Here is a 19,949-nt window from a genome sequence, read left to right as displayed (position 1 = left end):
CTGAACCTGAGAAACAGCTAAAGAGACCTCATGTGAGTAGGCTGCTGCTTCCATCTCTAATAGTGCTCAGCACACTGGAAGGTGGGAAGAGCACCTCATCTGAAGCCACAGTTACAGCTGTAGCACAAAAAAGGGACAATCAAATGAGCTTAATGAAAAAAATAAAAGTGTAGTTGCAGCAGCAGGAAGAGCTTGGTGGATTCTGCACAGCTGCATGATAACCAACATCTGGTCCATTCCTTCAGTCACTTGGCCACAGTTCCACTGTACCCCCCATTTCCTTCTTATCAACATCCTGGTGCTCTGCCACACAGCTCCAGATTCCACTCCCTTGGTTTCAGTCCTTTCCATTGCCACTCAGAAGAAACTTCAGTTTTTCTTCAGCCAATCCTGCTAGTAACATATATTTGCATTTTAAATTTTCTTGAGGATTAATCTGAACCACATATTACAGCAAGTGTTAGGTGAACCCAAACAATCTGGAACTCGAAATATAGTCAGGCAGCACACTATGAACAGCTTACATCAAATTTAGTAACCAAGTCTCACCTTCACTGTTTTTCACATATTAAATTGCAATACTCCTTGGCCATATTTGCCAAAAGGCAGAATTTAGACTTATAGTCAAGAAGCCTATGGCAGGGAGCTGAGCAGTAGAGATCAGCAGGGATGAGGAAAGAAAAGTGACAAACAGACAAGAGCTGTCCATGCTCCGTGAGAATAAGACCATGTTCAGGGAAATCTCATTACTTTCATAAGGCTAAGGAGTCCAAAACGAAGCCAAGAGTCTTGACTATTGTGATGCTGACTATGCTATCACAGCAAGGAATTCTGAAACAGGTTAAATCTCCACCTCTGCACAACAGCACACAAACAGGATGACAACACTGTCATCCCTTTAACACCAATGGCAAGTTTCTTCAGTATTTCAGAACCTTTACATAACCACAGTGCAAGTATGATTTTTTTTTTTGTCTGCAATTATGCACTGAAAGTTATCTTCGCCTAAAGGCACTTGAAGACAGGTTCAGTTCCAAACTGTGATGTAACTTTGACACAGCTGAACTCACAACACATGTCCTTATGAGGGTTATTCCCCAAGAACATATGGATATCTATGGATTTACACTCTCTGGGTCAAGTTCAAAACATTCAGTTGATTTAAAGACCAATCACTGGGGCTGCAAACCAAGCACTCAAACAATGTGATGCCTGAACTCTGCTGAAGTCCAAAAGTGCAGAAAGCTCAGCTGTCCTCACACTACTTTATAGAACAGGAAGATGGTGAGCCTCAACTGCAGATTCCTGCTAGGCTGTACCTGTCACTGGAATCAGACACAATTCCATCTTAATTGGAAGCTCAAAAAGAGGGTATTCCACTCCTATTCATCTCCTAGTGAGTGATTCAGACATTCGACCCCACCACCTTTCTATGGAGTTTTGAAATTATTCTAAAGACATATCACTGGTAGATGATATTAAATTTCATATGAAGTAGTAAAAATTCCAACAAATTCACCACCCCACAACCCTTCCTCTTATGTATTAGCTAACTCCTACAGAGGAAGGTTCTACCTCTCCCCTAGTACTCCAAAAGCAAACAGGAATCCCTGAAACAAAATTGAAAAATTACACTGAAATGAAGAGTTTATACTGAAAAGAAAGGAAGGCCTATCAATTTTCCCTTGATAATCTCTGGCATTTTCTACTTCACTCTCTGAAATAATTCCAGTAATAATTAGAAAGATAACTTTTTTTCTTTTTTAAAAAGGAATACCCCCTACTGAAAAAACTGTCTGGCTATGCAAAAACCATTTCTCAGTTGTCCCTGATGGGAGCAGTGGGTGTAGGTAATCACAGCAAGAGGGTCACAGACAAGTTGGCTTCATCAAGTGACTGGCATATGCTAGTGCCACCAGTTCTGACAGGAGATCACTTGTAAGTGCCAACAGCTACAAAACAGAAGGTTATAAAGTATTGCTAAATTCATTAATAAGGCAGTCAGTAGTTATCTGATTTCACAGCAACACCTGCATATTTATCCTCTCATTACCAACTGGATGATGGAATTTTTTCAAGCACATTTCAAAAATCTGCCAATTTCAAGTGTAGAAAAAAAATAAACTTTGTAGTTAATTTTTCCCTTAACAAAGTACAGCTGTTGAGAATAATTGTTCAAGATCTTACCCTGTAATGTCAACTGCAGCAGAACAAAGAGTATTTAATTAGCAAATCTATCCAGTAATTCAACACCTATTATATAAAATGCCTTCGTGATTTTATTCAGGATAATTTGCTAAGAGAGTTATTACTGACATTCAGATGAAATTTAAAATTCCTACGCAAGTCGAGTCATAATAGCAGTAATGATCCCCCCAATCAGGAGATACTGTGTCACACAAGGTTCTTTAGCAATGCAACAGCCCATTTCCTGACTTCTTAATTCCTGGGCTTAGCTCAGTGAGAGCCCTTCATGCCAATATTTCAGTCAGCAATACATCCTTAATGGGACTCTATTAAAATACCTAGAATAAAAGTGACTTTTTTTTTTTGTGTTAAAGAGAATGACAGCTCTGCTATCATATCAATCCTGAGCAGTTTCTCAGAAATGCACAGCAGAGGAAGGGAGGTGGGAAGACAGAAGAAAGAAGGAAGAGAATAGGAAAAATGGTATTGGGTAGTTTCCTTTTGCAAATAATACTGCACTGCTTATGAGAGCTGGATTGTCTCCCGTTCCAAGTAGGAAGAATTAATTGCCTGGCAACCCATCTGTACAGCCATGCCCCCTCCCCCCAGCAAACATATACTTCTAAAAACCTGTGAACTTCTCAGAACAGTGAACATCTGTGAAACTCTTTTAACTTTCTTGTAAAAGCAAGACTAGCAACACACATTCTCTCACACATGAACTGTCAATATAAAGTCAATATAAACTTAGAGATCTTAATTGCAGACAAGCCCTCATCAAACTGCAAAATTCCCTGTTCTAATCCTACCCCAACTCATTAATTACTTAATTAAATAAGGTTGTGATTTAAGACAGGGAATGATTAAAAAATATAAATATACAAAGAACAGCTTTACTATTATTTATTACATCAAGTATTTTTGAAAATCCCGTATTTAAAAACCTCTGAAGAGGACCTTCTGCTGAGAGGATGTTTCTGTGGACACAAACTAAGATACAAGAGTTAAAAAACAATGAGAGCATACAAAACTAAAATGCTGATGCAAAGATTTCTCCTGTAAGCACAAATTTCTGCAGAATCCTGGGGTCACAGACGTGAAGGAACAGAAGAGAAGATTTAAGAGCCAAATGAAAAGAATGAGCACAATCATTATAAAAACACTGTACCAGAGAAGCATACACAAAACCCCCCAAACAAACAAACAAACAAACCCGACCCACATCACTCCTTGTGCATTCACTCTGCACAAGGAGAAAAACAAGCAGCCTTAAGGCCCTGTAAAGAACTGTATTTTTGAAAACTATCTGCAGTTATCTGGAGTAGACCTGGTATATTTGTCCACTTCATTTATCTACTTCTGCAATTATGTAGTAAGAAAATAATTCTGTCACCAGCTTTAGTAGTTTGTATTATGCATTCCTTCCCATGGGACAGAGGAATAAATGAGATGGAAAAACTTTATTCCAGTAACACCACTCACTACATTAAGTTTTTCTGAAGCTCTGTATTTTTGTAGTCTATTCATTAACTTTGTTAAGATTTTGCTTTAAGCAGACCAGCACTGAGAAACCAGAGTCACAGGATGCTGGAAAAAGATTTCATTGCAGAGGATTTTCAGAAAAGGTTTCTATTGCTGGACAAAAAGGCACATATGCCCTAAGCATAAGTGAAAGAAAGATGGAGGCCTTATTAGCCACAGAGAATGAAAAATAGCAATTCAGTCTTTTTATTAGACAACAGGCTTGACTTAGAAAAGTTTGAGTGATCAGATTCAAGTAGTTAATAAGTTTGTTTCAGAGATCTTTTACTGAGTATTTGCTGTACTTAGACAATGCATCCAAAGTTACATTTCTCCAAAATGTACACTCCTATGAAACATTAACAGCATGAGAAATACACCCAAACTGCCAAAGTTTTCCTTCTGTGTTGTTTTGGTTTTGTTTTTCTTCAGAAATGCTGAAATTAACTGTTCATACTCCACCCAGCAAAGCTGACAGACAGTACCACAACTTTCACAGCTTCTGTACAGAACAGCAGTACTGGATGGAGCACCAAAACCTTAGGGAGAATGTGTACACTGCTTCAGCCCATGGAGCCAAAGATCCAGTGACACATGTTTGCATGCCAGGAAAAGGTAGAATCTTTTGCTTCACAAACAACAGAAGATACAAAAAAGGCAGCATCAGAAATGTGCCGAATTAAAAAAAAAAAAAAATTATGTGTACCTTTGTCACATTTTGACAAGAAACGCAAAGATTACAGTAAAACACAGATGATGATGAGAATCAAATTAGAATTTGAAGACAATGTTCACTTGGTGCCAGAAACAATTATATCCTTAAAATTCTACAGTATTTCTATTTCAAGTATTTGTGGTGAGCTTCACTGAAGAGAATGGGAGAACCAGAATTGTTTTCTTATTAAATTGTGAAACTACTAATTTTTCTACACAGTTTAGAAAATTTGCTTTAGTATAGCATGGTTTGTAATATACACAGTATATTACAAACCATGCTATACTAAAGCAAATTTTGCCTATTTTGGAAAGTGTTATTTTGGTATAAGAATGAAAGAAATGAAGCATACTCTTAAAAGCAATGAACAAAATGAAAAAAAAACCACAAACAAAAACAAATAAAAAACAAGCAAGAAACAACAACAAAAAAACAACAACAAAAAAGAAACCAAATACACACAAAAACTTCCATGTTGGAAATGATTTTACAGTCCCAGAACAGAGAAACTGAGGGCTCAACAATAAAGCTGAACACTTGAGTGCATAGAAGGTAACGGACCTGGCTCTGACCCACTTCCCAGAAGTGTTCTGTGTTCCCAGAAGCAGCAGGAATACAATGACCATGTGATAACTAGCTGTGAAAAATGTTGGTACAGCCCAGGTGTCTCCTAACCGTCCAGAGAAACCAAAGACAGGGACAGTTCCTAGAGAAGCACCAGGGCTCAGCCCACCCATGCTGTTCCTTTCTTTCTAACTCATTCAAAACTGACCATCTAAAATGAAGGAGCAAGGATCCCTACATCACTTAATAAAGAAACAAGATCAACAGCATTTAAAATCCCTTGAAGAATGTGGTACAAATCTTGGCTCATTAATTTTTATGATTCTCTTTTTATCCCAAAGCATTAAATACATTTGTGCTTGACATACATTTTGTACTTGAACTATGAGATGCAAAGGTAGCTTTGCCTAGTAAGCTGACTGCAACTGTATCAAAAGGTAACTGCATCACAAACCACAAGGAAAACCCCTCCTAATTAAGAGAGAATATGACAAGCATCATTTACTATTTCCTAATACTACCAAAAAATGTGAGTTATTCAAAATTTAAATGCATATGCATTCTCCTTAGAGAGAAAACAACAGCATTTGTTTCAGTGGAATGAACAAACATTTAGAAAAGCTTTACTTTGCTTTGATTCCCAAACTGAACAAGTTTAACACATTCAGCAAAATATAATCAGTCTTTCACTAGAAAAAATAAAACTACAAGAACAACAAATAATTGAAATTAATTACTAATAAATGAAGGTTTCCTTTTTAGTCAGACAAGTTAAAATCCAGTCAAGGTTTAAAACCAGAGCACAAAAATTTTCATCTGAATAACAGCAAAATCTGTTCCAGAGTAGGGAATAATAACCATATCATCTTCCACATAAGGTTTAAAACTACAGTGTTAGAAGTTATCTTTCAAATATATAAGCACATCTCTCAATCTCAAAGTGACAGAAATGGAAGTACTGTCCCATGCCAAAGAGAAGTTACTCTCACAGCCATATAAATAAAAGCCCTGGAGAAATCAGGGAGTATGTCTCAGAATCAGTAAAGATGGCTTTTCAAAAACATCAAGTATGCCTATAAAGCTAAAAAAGAAATAAAACTAATACTCCAAAGATTAAGCATTTTAAAGCAGTAGATAAACTCAGTGCACTACCTGAGATGACAACAAACTCCCTGAGAATCAAATCCTCCGACCCTTTGTTTCTGGGGTGGTTTTTTAACAAAAAGCAAAAAAAAAAAACAGAATTAAAACTGTTCTAAGATTGTCCTGGTCAGCATCTTTTAAGTAATAACCACAACTTGTGTGCTTGGAGAAAAAGGAAGGTCTGGGAGAAGACAAGCAAGTGCTAAAGAGAAAAACAGATGCAGAACACACTTGCACTATCTGATGAGTATTCTTAAAAGAAAAAGGCCTTCTACTGAACAATACAGCCTTTTTCTTCAAGAACCATGGGTATTTTGCAATAGCTACACTAAAAAGAACAAGGCAATCTATGACTAGATACAGGTAAGATCCACTGAAAATGATCCTGACATTTTATAGGAGATAAAAGGACATGGTAGCCTTGGTAATGAATAGATTGTTTGTGGGTGTTGTGTCCATCAAAAAAATCTTTATAAGCGGTTTGAACTGCCTTAAAACTGTTTTTTCATTTTGACTAAGTGATTGTCTATCAAAGCAACATTTATGCAAATTCAGAAAAGTATTTTAGCCTCTAATTAGCCTCCAAAGGAAGTTCTCTTACCTAATTTCTTAAATGTCATGCAGGATTTTCATAAAGCATATAATTTTGTTTCATTAAATTAGATATATTTAGACAACACGACAGGTGTTTTTATAAAGTTAAACAATACTTATTCATCCTCCATGGTTGCAGCTGGTGTCAGCACCAAGAATTCCTTGGACAAGAAAGGATCCATTTGCCTAAATGGGGCAAAATTATCCATGCCAACAGGCTTCCCAGGCTGGCAGGAGAGCCTTGAGCCAGCACTGAGAGGGGCAGGAGTGCATGTCCATGCTGGCAAGCAAAGGGTGGGGTATGTGAGCAGGAAGGACCACGTAACCAACAGCAAGGGGGCCTCTTCGAGCATGTCCACGTGAATAAGGGAGTGCCTCCAGCACAGCGTTACAGACAAAGCTCTGGCACTTTCCAGGTCATGTCTGCTCTGAAGGAAAGGACCATTCTGAAAGACTTCAAAATAATCTGCTTCAGCTCTGACAGATTATGAGCCTCAAAGACTAAGCAAGAAGTTCCTGTACATTCTGCTTCCCAACTATACTGGGATGCTCACGGTTCCACCAAAGCTACTCAAATGCAAAAGATGAGAGATCAAGTGTATATGAATGCCTAGAGGGTTCACAGCTGTACTTAAACCCAGCTCCAGTTTAATTTTTCATTTACCCTTACAGTAATAATAAAAATTGTTGTGATATGTTTCCACCTTATGTTACCTATACAGGCTATTTTACAAATGCCTATGGACTTTCCTCCTCTCTGCTGTCAGCCTGGACCACCACTCCCTGCCATTCTGTCTTACATTGCATCTAAATCTTCAGTCCCATAAACCCATGTCTTGTTGGGACACTTCCTCCAAGCCTTCAGACATAGCTCTGTGTGCAGATTTCCCATCTCTTTTAGCAGTGTGGTAAAAACCTTTTTAGGTGGTGCCAGGGACAAAAACCTTATGAGGAGCCACTGAGGTCCCTCAGTCTGTTCAGCCTGGAGGAGACTGAGGGGAGACCTCACTGCAGCTACAGCTTCCTTGTGAGGGGAAGAGGAGGGGCAGGCACTGATGTCTTCACTCTGTGACCAGTGAAGGGAATGGCCTGAAGCTGAACTGGGGGTGGGGGGGTGGTTAGGTTGGATAACAGGAAAATGTTTTTCACCCAGAGGGTAGTTGGGCTGCTCAGGGAAGTGATCCAGAGCACTAGCCTGACAGAGCTCAAGAAGTGTCTGGACAATGCTCTCAGGCACATGGAGTGACTCTTGGGGTGTCTTGCACAGGGCCAGGAGCTTGACTCACTGATCTCAATGGGTCCCTTTAAACTCAGCATATTCTGTGATTCTATGAAAACAGTTTCAGCTCTACATGGCATGCTTAACATTTTCTGCTTAAAGCAGGACCTAGTGATTGCTCCAAAGATTCAAAAATACGATGAGGAACACACATGGTTTACAGCACTTGATGAAGCTGGATTGGATACAGATGGAAAGAGCTCCTGACAGTCTGTCAGAGTCAGACACAGTCTTTTTAGATTATCATCTCTTAAAAATGAGCTTCCAGAATTCCCTAGATATGTCTTGACAAGAAAACCAACAACCAACCAAAGCCCAAGACAGAGCTCCTCAGGATATGAAAGACTCTCCTAGAAAAAAGTAAGCATTTACAAAGCATGTCAGAAATAAAATCTACTAACCAACCAAACAATTGTAAGATGTAAAATGTAGAAATAACATTTTTTTTAAAGGCTCATTTAAGCTTTTTAACTATTTTTAAACTAACTACAAAAGAAAATTACTAGTTAACAATCCTAAATTGCTTGTTAAATAGGGCTTGCAACTCTAGGTCAGGAATAAGAACCGTAGGGTGGGGTGGGGAACTTCACCTTCCAGAATTTTCCTGTAAGGATGTACAGGAACAAAAGGGTCCATGTCACTGGAAGCTATTGCCTATCCACGAACATTCACCACACCACATTTATCATAATCACCTAAGAGCTAATAATGGAACCATATTTGATGTCAGAGAGCTCCTGCAGAAACAGAAGTATGTTCCATGACAATTTTGGGAGTACTCCAATTGAGAAAAGATGAGCTTCATGCAAAAGCAAATTCCTGAAAGGAACCACCTTATTATCAGCCTTTAGGGTTTCAGCAGCTAGTGGTCACTTGGCCAACTACCTATAACTGTAGTATAGGGCACTTTTAATACCTTCTGTAGTCTGTCTCACAGCCCAGGACACTTGTACTGTTTTAAAAACAGAACGAGGTTAGTGGCTTATCAATGCATAGAGTTACATTTTTCAGGACTATGAACTTGTGCAAAGAAATTATCATTTCAGAAGTTTCTTTTCTGCATTAGTCTGTTGTTAAGCACTCCAAGTACAGCCCACCCATTTCAGTATTTAGAGGTTTGAAATGAACAGCAGTATGGCTTCATTACTAATGAGGCCAAGTTGCTAAGCTGTCATTGTACAATCCCACAGGACATGGATTTGTTTGTTACTTGTAAAGAATATGGAAATTTGAAGACTAAGAAAACAGACAAATGTATTTAACCTTTCAGCATGACCCTCTAGGAATCCCATCCAAATAGTGACTTTTAGCCACATAACAGATTAAAGTAGTGGAGTTTTGCCACTCATTCAATCCACATAAATCACATAAAAAGATACTGCTCAACAGGAATACATTTCTATTCTAATGATGGAAAAACCTTAATTACAAATGCAAGTTAAGCATGCTACCTCCATAAATCCATTACTACAAGAGAGGCATGCTGATTATTTTTTAAATCTTTAATTTGTCATTTAGACCTACTGTTATCTCATTTGTAAAGAATTCAAAATACATTTGCACAAAACTAGATTTCTAAAACATTAACAATGTTTATAAATGTCTCACTTATTTCCCTACAATCTGACAGGATTGATTTTGTGCTACATACTTCAACTCAATCAATCTTCGACTTTAGAAATTTTCATTTAAATTCGTCATCCCACAAATTCTGTTAAAAGAAAGAACATCACAACCTAAAGGTTTTGTTTAATCTAAAAACATAGCTAATAAGCTTTCCTACTACTTATTACAGGAGTTTGAATTGTTAATAAAAAACTCAGCTTTCACTCATATGCCAAGGAAACCTTCTTTCAAAGCTCTCTCTTGCTCTCACTTTTCAGTTAAAGTAGAAGGCACCAGCACTGATTAACATTACTGTCACACCAGTCATTCAATATCCTCATTAGAATTATATCTGAAATGAGACCTGCAGGGCCTTGAGTTTTAGTGCCAACATAATAATCCAACAAGCACTGGTGGACAGTGGCTTGATTTCATCCACTGCTATTGCAGATACAAATGTTGCTAAGCTCCTTTTTAATGCCCTTAGGTAACTACAGGCGCCTAAAATAACAAACAAACAAACCCACCAATCCCCAAAACAGAAGCAAATATCAGGATATGCTGTAGGAATAAAAATCCCTGTAAGAATTTCCTGGTATTTTAAGGCCTGGTTTGAATTATGAAAAAAAAAAAAAAAATCACAAAACCACAGCCTGGCTGAATTTGGAAGGGATCTCTGGAGGTCATCTGGTCCAGCTCCCCAGCTTGGGCAGGGCCAGCTAGAGCTGGATTGTCCAGGGCCATATCCAGAAACCTCTCAGAATCTCCAGTGATGGAGACTCAAGACATTCCCTGGGTGAGCTGTGACAGGTCTCAGTCACCCTCACCATAAAAAAGTATTTCCCGATGTTCAGATGGATCTTCCTATATGCCTCATTCAACAAAGGAAACCAAACCAAACAAACACACACACACACAAAAAATCTATTATTAAAATGACATAAATGCCATGAAAAAAGCCCACAGATATTCCCTTGAGAAGGCTGAAGAATACAGAGTGCCTATTAAAAAAAAAAGAGAAAAAAATCAGGAATATTGAACATTTTACATATTAAAAAAAATACATTAACTCTGTTGGATTTAAAAAAAAAAAAAAAAACAACCACCAACAAAATACACCTGCCCACCAATCTCCAAGACATTGTAGAGATATTGCTGCTTTCTGAAGTAGGTCACACTAATTTTGGTAAGTCTTGATAAGCTGTGAAACAAGAGACTAAAGTATTTTCCCAGCAAATATACATGAAACATGACTGATAAGAGATGCCTGTTCTCTCCTGCAGGTTATGTTCATTTCTGAGACAGAGTATCCCAGAGGTACCTTACGCTTATGAACCTGCACATTTATTTTGACCATATGTATGCATAAAATTATTGGAAGATATTTAATATACAAAGTCAAGAACCAACCACTATTTGACTGAGATTAATGAAAATCTTACCCTAAAATGTGATCGAGAATGGACTTCACTGCATCCTTCTCAGGCTTACAACCTTATGATATTGGCACCTACAATCTTAAAAGACTGACATGAACCTTGACAGTTCTCTTCCTGGCCATCACTGTGCAGTTGTTCAGACTAATTCCATTTAACTATGATATATCAACTGTCCCATTCACCTGAACTGCTATGATTTTTTTTTTCTGTTTAAGTTCTGCCTTTTCATGAGCATTTGCTCTGCTACAATCTATCACATAAGAAACTGTCAAAAAGCTGAAATATGGCAAATTCAAAGTATTTGAATATTTATTTGATTAAAGTATAGAAGATTATCCTTATTTGGTTAAAGTACAGAAGATTATCCAGTAGAAGAGAAAGGTAATTAACATCTAATTTCAAAGCTTTTCAAAAGAGCCTCATCCCAACCACAGTAAGAGATCTACACTAAAGAAGTTTCTCATTTTCATTCAAAAAGGCACACCTGGCAGACCAACAGTAACCGTAGGAAAGAGAAAACAGAAGACAAAGAGGCATTCAGATCAAGCAGAAAACATGTTCCCCACTTTCTTCCACATGTGCTTGCAGTCCTATCATCAACTAAGTAACATCTGACTAAATGAGGAACGCTCACCCTAACAGAGAGAGGTAATTTAACAGGTTAGATAGAGGAGAAAAGATATTTAAATTGCCTGGAAGCTGAGAAATAAAAACAACTTACAAAGTCTGTAACACACAGACTTTTAGAGTGATTCTGAAAACGGTTTGCCAACACTGCTGGTGGCTGAATTTTCAAGCCTTAAAACAAAATCATTGTGCAGGTAATTTTTCAACAATGGCAAAGCAAAATCTCCAGGCTAAGGTGGTGATTTACAATGGACCTGTCTTTCAGCAGGTTACAAAATTCTCAGCCATGACACAACACCATGTGCAGCTGGGACTTCTACAAAAGAAGTTGCCGACTTTGGGAGAACATCAGCTGTCTCTGGTACTAAACATTTTAATTTCCATTACTAGGTACTTCAAGCACCTTTTTCTCCTAAGGCTTTCCACCGTGCTGCAGAAGACACACTAAGCAAAACAAGAGGGTAAGGGGCAGAGGGAAAAAAGACCAAAGATTTCTACAGGATCCTTCAAGGACATGACAAGTTTTTCAAGTATCTTAGTAATAAAAGGAAATGGTCCATATATTACAGGAAAAAGCCAAAAAAGTTGTTACTAATACAGAAATTCTACATGATTAAAAGAGAAAAAATATTGGCTAGTAATGAGTCTTCAAAAACTGGGTCAACTAACATGACTGAAAATCAGTTTGAGGCTCATGTCAGCCTACTAAAAAAGCAATGATCCAGGAAAAACAGCAAACTCTTTACTTGTTGTATCAAAGGATGACATTTCAGAAAAACCACCTCTGATCTCAACAGTGACCAATATCTGAGGGGCTCATGAGGCAGATCTTCCATACTAATGCTTACCCATAGGGAAAACAGGGCCAGCTAATTCCAAGAAACACAGATGTCCCATGAATCCAAGTCACTAGTCCTTAGTGAACACCTGGATGGAGGAGGTTACGTTTTAAGATAAACTGTCCCTCACCCCACCCCCCACCAAAATAACAGATGTATCTTGGTGCACAAGCAGCTTCAGAAAAATACTCCAATTGCTGCTCCTGCTGTGGGGACAGGAATTTATGATGGGCTGCAGGAAGCACCCCACTGGCCTCAACTCTGAAACACCAATGAGGGCTGCACTGCAAAGGACTCGCACACTGTGAGGGACTGCCAAGCACACCATAAAGCAAGAACACCAAATTACAATCCTAATCTTGCTTCCAAGCCCTGTATTTTCAGCCCTCAGCAAAGATGGGTTTTCCCCCCACAGAAAGCATTAGGTGTCAAAAGGTTCATAGACTTGGCTCACTGATTGATTCCTAGTCTGATTTGTAAGGCTAATTAAGACATGGCCAAACTGTGTCCATATCTTACTTAACATTGGTGTTCAAGCAAGTATCACACAATCTGATTAAAATTGACTAAAATGTCTTACTTCAGTAATCACTTAGAATGAATTTTACATTAGCAGGATCAAGCACACGTCAGGCCCCAGTGGAAATGAAAAGGGCTTATAGTAATAGGATTTATAAATCCACCACATTAGGTTAATGGCTAAATGATTTACATGTAACTTTTCCCCCTCCTCCTCACCCTTCAACTCACACACAAAAAAAATTCCTATATTTGGCACTTTTAACGACAAGTGTCAAGGCAAAAACAGACGTTCTTTCTTTTTAATTAGCTGAAAATTAAAAGCCACAAGTGATCCTTCATTAACTCTTTCATTGCAGAAATAATGAATTAGATTTTTATAAAGCCAGAATTCTTGAAGACCCTAATGAACCTTTTCAAACAACCACAACGAGTTATCTACATGCGCATAATGAGCCTCAAATGGTTTGAGCCAATAAATATGCAACTGATAGAGTGAGATCCTTATTCCTTATAAAATTGTCAGTAATGGGAGTTTTTCATGTGACTATTTTCAATTGCAGAGAAGACTCTAAAAGCCCTTGCTCTTTCTCAGCCAGTAATTCAATCCAACAGTTAGCAGCAGTTACTAATGACACTGGAATATAGATGGCTTAAAGCCAACCCTCCCTCTTCGCAAGTGCTGGAATGTCCTACGCCATGTGGTAAACCAGGTGCTTTGTTTTGTTCTTTTGGCAGCTGAAGCTTTCATTTTCTGGAAATCTGAAAACAAAGTCATTCAGCTGAGCCCCTACAGCAGCAGTCACTTGCATCTGCTTCATGAACAGGATACGAGCATGGAATAAGTTCATCTGCAAGTCCTACCTGTCCACCGCCTCTCTCAAAAGCCAATACTTAGGTCAGGTGGGAAGAGTGAAAGTTCAAGTTAAATGCATACCACCCTTTTGTTCAGCAAAATTAATTAAATTTTTCAGTTAACAATGTCAACATTTCTCAGTGATACAGTGCTTTGCATTTTCAGGTCACTGTACAGACATTAATAAAAGAATCCAACACCAGGATTAAGGTTAACTGCCAAGACCATATGTTTTAACATAATTTTTCAAGCATCTACCTATTGTCACCAAGCACAGTTACATTATCATCACCTCACTTTCCTTACATGGCATTAAAAGGACTGACAGCCAGTGGAGCAGCACCCCTCCTCTCCTTTATAGCCCAGGTTAGGAATACAGTGTTCCCTCCACATCCAGGGTACCAAAAAGCCTGGGTTTATGGATATCAGTCTGCTTCTCCTGGGAAATTACGGCAAGTTGGTTTTGTTCCAAACAAGGACTGCGTTAGATGAAAGCACCTCACAAGGAAGCTGCCTGTTTTCCAGCCCTGGCCTGGTGGCACGACAATAACAGCAGCAGAGTCTGCCCCTGGTCCTCTCCTCTCCCTTGGCCATCAGGGTATCAGGTTCACATTCTTTCCCCACAAACACTTGTCCTGTGTCACACAAAAGAGTGACCAACAAACCTGATACAGGGCCGTTAAATTCAGACAGCAAGGCACCACACAATGACCTTTAGAAGAACGATATTAACAGGTGGCTGGTGTCTAATACAAATAATTATATTACACTTTAGCAGCATGGACCAAAGTGGAAACACATTGTCTTGTCATCAGCAATTGAATAAGCCAAAATGATGTTACCAGAATACCCTTTTAACACTCCCCTGTAACCTCCCCAACGACACAGAACACCTCCTGTGGCAGAGAACGGTGGATGAGATCCCAACTATGTCACTAAGTATTTCATATGAAAATTTCTCCAGGGTGTCTGACATTTCTCTCTCTAAGCAAAACAGGAACCTCCCTGCCAGCCTTTGGATGATCACACAAGTAAATTCAAGCACTGCTTATGAATTTACCTTGTCTTTCCTCTTGGAAGCAGTCCACTAGAGCACATCCCTCCTTCAATTAAAAAGAAGCGGATAAAAGAAGCTCAGCAAAGTCCTTCAAAACCCGTAAGAGAAACCACTACAAGTGATCAAATTAATTGCCCCTGCTCCCTAATTAGTTTTCCAACATCAATCATCTCAAGTTAGCAACAGTTTTCACCAACCTTTAACCCTGAGACCAGTCACTGTTTTGACAGGACGGGCAGCTGTGGCAAACAGCCGCAACATTTTGGGGCAGACGGCGATTTCTGACCACATCTACAGCCAGGCTGCACCTTGCAGGGGCCACAGGGGGCCCTCAGCACGACCCCCTGGCCCTGGCAGGGCTTGCAGAGCCCAGCACATGCCACTGGCAGCCCCGGCTGCAGCGGGGCCAAGCACCAGATCAGTTTCCTGTCAGCTGCGACACGGCCGACACTTAAGCTGCCCAAAGGCTTCTCATTCTTCATTTCAGAAAGGGGAGGGCAGGTTCAAGGACACTCCAGTCTGTCTAGAGTAGAGCAGGGAGAAAGCCAGGAAATCACACCTCCAAAACAACAGGGTAAGTGGTAACAGACCGCTCAAACGTCTACACACAGATGGATGGTGAAAGTACTTGGGGATGTAACAAAAAACTGCCTACAGAGAAATACACTACTTAGTCTTCCATGTAATGGTGCAAGTCACCTCAGCTCCTGCAGCAACAAACCACAAGCAGTGTGTGCATTGGGGAGCTGCCAGCAAACTGCTCAGGTGGGCTGAAAGGGCAGTGCAGGAAAGAATAAATGGAGCACTAGCACAGAATATGCCGACCACTACACATGGCCAGAGTGTCCTGACAGATCCAGAACAACATTCCTCCGCTTTCTCCCTCCAGGGAAAAACCGGTGCTTGCTCCCTCCACAGAAATAGGCCCTTCCATTTGGTCTAGCCAGAACACAAGCCAGAGTCTGGGCAGCAAATCCCATTTTTATACTCTGAGAAGACAGTTTGGAACAGTCAGCTGGATGCTGCTGGCTGGCACCTGCACCATCCTGGGGTTCAGCAGCCTGTTCTCCCCTCCCGCATCCCCTCCTCACCTACCCCAAACACCTCACTATATGTCAAACAGGTGGGAGAGCTGACTTTTACTCACAGCTTTGGTAACATAACTCCAGGCTCCCCCCTTCATCTATAACCAACATGGCATTGAACTTGAAAGCTTTAGAAATGAGAGCAGTGGTTATGGCAAATTTGGGAAGTGATAAAAAACATAAAACATGGATGTTTTGGCAGTGGAAACACTTTGGGAAGGAGAGAAGACGAGAGAGGGAGACATTAAAAAACAGAATTTACAAGGAAGGCAAGTCAGCAAGAGGCAAAATCCAGTTGTACAATGCACCTCTAATGTTTTTAGACAGGCAAAAGCATGTAAGCCCTGCTCCAAAGTTCTTTCCTCCACCAAAAAAAATCCCACCCTAAAGAGTCATAGAATGGCTTGGGTTGGAAGGGATCTTCAAGATCATTTATCATGCAACCCCAAGTATCATACAGCATCCAGAATCCCATATACTACAGGGGTATGACTAAATTACCCTATAACAATATGCTTACACATACGAGTCAATGCACCATTTCAAGAGTTACTTCTTGGTATGTTAAGGCAAAAGAAAAGCAGGGAAGAGGAAAGAGAAAAACAAATATAATTAGAACTACTTCTTTTCTAAATATTAACTATGTGACACTTGGGGTAAGAAAGCCCTCTGTTTGGTTTTTTTTCCTGAGCCATGCTCAGGCCTGGTATAATCCACCCACTCTTAGTTTCTAACTACTTGGGACCCCCTTGTGGGCTCAGGCACTGGGATTAACAATGCTTTGCTGCACATGAGGAAATGTCTCTGACCACCAACTATATCCAGAGTAGCTGCATAGGGACAACACAGTCTTCAGTCATGTCACAGCATTCAGCCACCAGCGTCACAGGGACCCCTTCTTCACAAGGGCCTATCTGCTATCCAAAAAATCTTGGACCACTTCAATAGCAAAAGCCATCAAGTCTCCAAATGTATACTTCAAAAATGTTCCCCAGCTAGTACCAGAAAGCTCATTCAGTCTTCAGTCCAACCTCCCTTCTGGTCCCAACCTCCTATTTCACTCAAGACCCTTAAAAACTGGCAACTTGAAGTAAGCATTAAAACACTAAAAGCTGCAGGAATTACTCATTTAAAGATACTTCTGTTTACTACATCAGGAATTTTTCTGTTTAAAAATTTTATTTAATCCCATAAAAATTCATGGTACAAGGTACTATTCAGAAACCAGAAAACATAAAAGCACACAAAAATTATTAGCATATTCAGAAGTTAATTACAGCACACATAATTCAATCCCTCCTAAGCACAAGTATGATCTGAGGAAAGAGACAAACCGATGATCAGAGTTATAACAATAAAATAAACAGTCAACACTTCAAGACTGAGCTAAGACAAGGGAAACATCACGTTTTCCTCGCAAATGCTTTACACAGATGTACATCACAGCAAAGCAAACTCAAGATATCAAATCATGTACACATGGGTAGGAACTACCTGAAATCTTTCATAAACATTTAGTACATAAACAAAGAAACCTCCCTGCATTAAACAAGGAAAATAATAAAAGGTCCAAATTAATTACTGAATACTAATTTTTAAGTACAAATATTTTTATGCTATGCCAAATGATTAATACACAGTTCCTCTCTTGCCAAGCACACACGACTTGTTACAACTGCACAGAGTTGCCTTTATGAAAGGCATCCATTTCATTAAAATTTTATCCAAAATGTCACATAAATTTCAATATTTCAGTGTGGCAGAAGACTGCAGTGATTCCTTATTGACCTTCCTTAATCACACATGGGCCATAAAATTTAACTAAATAGTCTACAAGCTTGTAACTTCAGCCTGAGTGACAGCATAGTTTTTAGAAGCAAAGCATGGGACCTTGATTTAACACAAATTATGGGAAATCCTCCACCATCTCCATGCAATTCCTCCACCATGAAGCTAAGAACTGAAACATGGCTCATTTATGCTGCCAACTCTGAATCTGCACCAACAAATACAAGAAACTGATTATACAAGAGAATTTGTGCCACAGTGAGGAGGAAAGAGAATGAAGAGATCATTAGAGATTCCAAATTGATTCATAAACCTTTGGGACATCAGACATCTACAACATTTTGATTCTTGGTTCCGGTGACTAGCAATGGTCTCTGTCACAGCAGGAAGCCCAAAAAACACAACTGCTTCAAGACTTTATGGAACAAAACTGAAGCAGCCTGTAGACTGCTGCATGGCAGAATGGTCTACTAAGAAATCCAGCCCAGCTCCCTAAAACACACATCATATAATCCTACTCATAAGGATGGATATCTTGCTATCTTTTTAAACAAGGTGAAGTTGGGTTATCTTGGTTTTTGGTTTGTTTTTTTTCAACTTCACTGGCCATGACAGACAATTTGAGATAGATACTTGTTCCTCATGGAGCCTCATTTCAGGGCACTTCTCACTACTGCCTTAAAAATAATCCATGCCTCAAAGCCAACTCCTGGGGAAAATTGTATTTTGTTGGCTCAGAGCAATATTGTCACGATGGCTGCTCGGTTATTCCCTTGAGGTAGACAGACTAAGTAGGAGGCTTTATCATTATTCAAGCAGATTCAGAGTTATTAGACACATGACACCAACAGTTTTAGTAGATTCAAACACGGAAACTTGGTTTCAAGGCTAAAATATCAAAATGAATCCACTCCTAAGGAGCCCTCTACATTATCAAATAGGCACACTTAAGAGATACCTTTAAAATCATCACATCTACAGTGCAATGATTTAACAAAGTATTCTTTTTTTTCCTCCTTACAGAAAAAAGAGAAACAAACAAAACAGCCACTTAGGTTTCTCTGTATCTTCACAGGTTGCACGTAATTGAAGCTGCAGTGCCCTGTGCTTCCAAATTTGTAACCCCTTGCCTGAAGAGTGATCGTTTTGTGAAAGTCCCAAGGATTGTTTTTTCTGCACTCTTCATGTTTTTTATTCTGGGGATCTACAATCTCCTAAAAGATAATTGTTATAATTGTAAATACTAAAGAATAGAACAATAACAACAACAAAAAATTTCTAAAAAGTAGGTTTAACGCCTTAGCTTAAAACCCCAAAATGAATTCCTATCTCTAGAACTATTCCTACAAAGCTGATCCTACGTCCATCAGTGTTTAAAGTCATTATAATATCTACACAAACTCAAGATTCTGACTTGTAAACTGCTACTGCTCAGAGAGGGCAAAATCACTGCAGCTACAAAGAATCAGCCACTATAAAATTCCACAGATATTTCCAGCAGCCTACCTTTCAAAGTAATTATCCACCTTTATCACTTGAAACACCATGACATCTTTAAAATTCACACAAGGCATGTCCATTCACAAATACGCTCCTGCAAAACTTCTCAATCTCTAAGTAAATAAGTGACAGAGAAAATTAGGGAGATGTAGTGGTTACCCTTTTTTATTTCTGGAAACAGCAGTTTCCTGGGATGGAATAAATACCTGACCTGCTGTGTGCAGTTGCTGAAAGATGGCCCTAAATAAAGATTTACATGCTGGCTGTAAAGAGGGGCTTAGAATAGTGTCAGAACTCAGATCGAGATACTTAAAATCTGAAGATTCAATGAACCTTCTCCTGAAGGCATTTTTGAGAGCAACCAACAACAGATGAACATTTGCACTGCTTAGTCACAGTATTCCACAGTTTCACCACTGTAATTTTTCCTTTTTCCACTCAGGAAAGTCATCTGCATTTGCAATTAATTTCTGGTATAAACTCTACCATCTTAAATTTGTGCTTAGGAATTAAATATATTATACTTACTAGGTGTTATACTTACTAGGTAATATGAATCAACTCAATTTATTATTTCTTCTATGAGATGCTTGTAGGCTGATATAAGCTATATAATATACACCAGAGGCAC

General features: G+C 39.1%; 1 protein-coding gene across 1 annotated transcript in view; it reads right to left on the bottom strand.

The window, feature by feature from the left end:
- Positions 1-19,949, bottom strand: part of POLA1 (DNA polymerase alpha 1, catalytic subunit) — a 185,238-nt gene that overhangs the window by 120,241 nt on the left and 45,048 nt on the right.

Source organism: Haemorhous mexicanus, chromosome 2, assembly GCF_027477595.1.
Source record: "Haemorhous mexicanus isolate bHaeMex1 chromosome 2, bHaeMex1.pri, whole genome shotgun sequence".
NCBI lineage: Eukaryota > Metazoa > Chordata > Aves > Passeriformes > Fringillidae > Haemorhous > Haemorhous mexicanus.
Note: the sequence above shows the minus strand (reverse complement) of the source record. Positions and strands in the feature narration are given on the sequence as shown.